The sequence below is a fragment of the Parasteatoda tepidariorum genome, chromosome 11 (assembly GCF_982258835.1).
Source record: "Parasteatoda tepidariorum strain Cologne lab strain chromosome 11, Ptep-v5.0, whole genome shotgun sequence".
In the NCBI taxonomy this organism is placed as follows: Eukaryota; Metazoa; Arthropoda; class Arachnida; order Araneae; family Theridiidae; genus Parasteatoda; species Parasteatoda tepidariorum.
The window spans coordinates 98,175,640-98,178,189 of NC_141765.1; the positions used below are offsets into that span (position 1 = coordinate 98,175,640).

At 36.4% G+C, this 2,550-nt stretch overlaps 1 pseudogene; it reads right to left on the reverse strand.

Annotated features, from left to right (window-relative positions):
• Positions 1-1,670: 1,670 nt before the first annotated feature.
• On the reverse strand, positions 1,671-2,321 carry LOC147801964 (uncharacterized; annotated as a pseudogene).
• Positions 2,322-2,550: the final 229 nt, after the last annotated feature.

Sequence of the window (2,550 nt, forward strand, 5' to 3'; positions counted from 1 at the left end):
AAGAATTATACAATCTACTCTGCCCCCATTGATGTATGTAATATGCTTGGTAAGACATTTGCCGCAATCTTTAATGCAGAAAGTTACAGCCTGTCTTTTCAATACTATAAACAAAACGCTGAATGACATACCATGAATTTTCACACTCGTCGATCGTCTTCATACAATGGCAATTTTACTTTTCTGGAACTACAGAAAGCCTTATCAACAGCTGCGAACACTACCCCTGGTCTCGAACTTACCACATGCTCCGCCATTTGGATATTACGTCTTCGTGTAACGTCCTGGTTCTATTTAATAGAATATGGAAGGTACAGACTTATCCATCATGTTGGCGCGAGCAATTGTGAACCCCATATTGAAACCAGGCAAGGATTCTAAGGAACCGGAAAGCTATCTCCCTATAGCGTTAACAAGCTGCCTGGGAAAGTCCTTTGAGCGCATGATTAATACCCGCTTAGTATATTTCCTAGAAAAGAACCATCATATACCTGGGTTGCAGAGTAGTTTTCGAAAAGGGGAGGTCTACTGGAGGTCTGGTTATTGCTTTAGAGTCAAGAATTCGTAACGCCTTTGTCCGATGTAACCATTTTGTCTCTATCTTCGTCGATATTGAGAAGGCTTACGATCGGACATGGTGATACGGAATTCTTAAGATGCTCTACGATATGGGACTCAGTAGTAATTTACCCATCTTCCTGAATAACTTTCTGATGAAATGGTATTTTCGTGTTAAACTGGGTTCTACGTTTTCAGACCTCTTCATTCAGGCCGAAGGTGCTCATTTCGAACGTATTACCACCTCATGTGTTTGGCTCACTTTATGTGGACGATTTAAATCTTTTCCGTTCTGGCTCTGATATGCGCGTTATTGAGCGTCAACTCCAGCTGGCTCTCAATAAGATTTCAAAATGGTGTGAGTAAAATGGCCACACACTTTCACCCACTAAAAGCTCTTGCATACATTTTTGTCAATTACGCAGATTACACAATGATCCTGTTATTTCTATTCATAACGTTAATATACATACTGTTTCGAAAGCAAAATATTTAGGCATGATTTTTGACAACACACTCACTTTTCTGACCCATATTCTTTATCTTAGAAAACGTTGTGAAAAAACTTTAAATGTGTTACGTGTTCTCTCAATTATAAATAATTCACATAGACATTAACAGTTGACATAAATTTATTAGATACTAGATTAAATAATTAAGAAACAAATTAGCACACAGCCGGCACGCAGCTTGTTTGTAAACACACAGATCTACAAGCAGAGAGGCGTTGCCAAAACACAAAAATACAAAATAGGTAAACGATTACGATTAAAGGTTTTGATTATCATTTTAACACTTCCCCTAAATCAAAACACTACTAATAGCAATATTTGTCTTCTTAAGCACATTGAAAAGCAAAGATTACACAATAAAAACTTAAATAGTATATAGCACTATAAATATTAACATAAATACACAGATACACTTAATTAAGATTATGTATTCCAATTAAATTTCTGAGCTTTAGAAACCTGTCTTTCACTATAGGTTTAGTTAAGATATCAGCAATTTGCATATCACTATTACAATAATTAACATCTAGTTGTTTTGATTCATATTGTTCACGTATGAACTTATATCTGATGTCGATATGTTTGGTTCTGTGATGAAATTCAGGGTTTTTCACTAATCTCATAGCACTTTGGGTTGTTCATTTGTAGGACTGGTATTGTAGAAATACACTGTAATTCTCTTAAAAGATTACCTAACCAAATGGCCACCTTTGCAGCTTGACTAGCTGCAACAAATTCAGCTTCAGTAGTTGAAAGAGCAATGCAGTTTTGTCGTTGGCTCCTCCATGAAACAGCACCACCATTAGATAGGAAAATCATTCCTGAAGTGGATCTTCTCGAAAGAGGATCTCCTGCATAATCAGAGTTAGTATAACACTGAAGAGTAATCTGAGAATCTTTCTTACTTTGGAACAGAATCCCACATTTTTCAGTTCCTTTCAGGTAACGCATAATTCTTTTGGTCATATTCCAGTGCACCTGCTGAGGCTTGTCTAAGACCTGAGATAACACTCCAATTGCATACGATATATCAGGCCTGGAAACAATTGCTAAGAACATCAAGCTACCAATAGCTTCACGATAAGGCACAACAGCTGGGAGGGGTTCTGATTGATCAGTGGTAATACTACCTTTTTCCATTGGAGTACTTACTGAATTGCACTCATTCATTTCAAACCTATTCAAAATTTTCTTACAGTAAGCTTCCTGGTGTATAAATATACCACCATCATCAAGGCATTCAATTTGCATACCTAGAAAATAGTTGGCCTTACCAATCACAAAACTAGAATCACTTTTAAGTTTCTATAAGGATTGTTTTACAACACTTTCATCTAGCGATGCAATAATCATTGCAATAACCATCCTAGCGATGCAATAACCATCATCAACATACACAATGAGATAAATTGATTTCTCATCATTAAAAAACAAACAGGGATCTGAGTTTGATTGTTTCAAACCACAATTCACAGCGAAA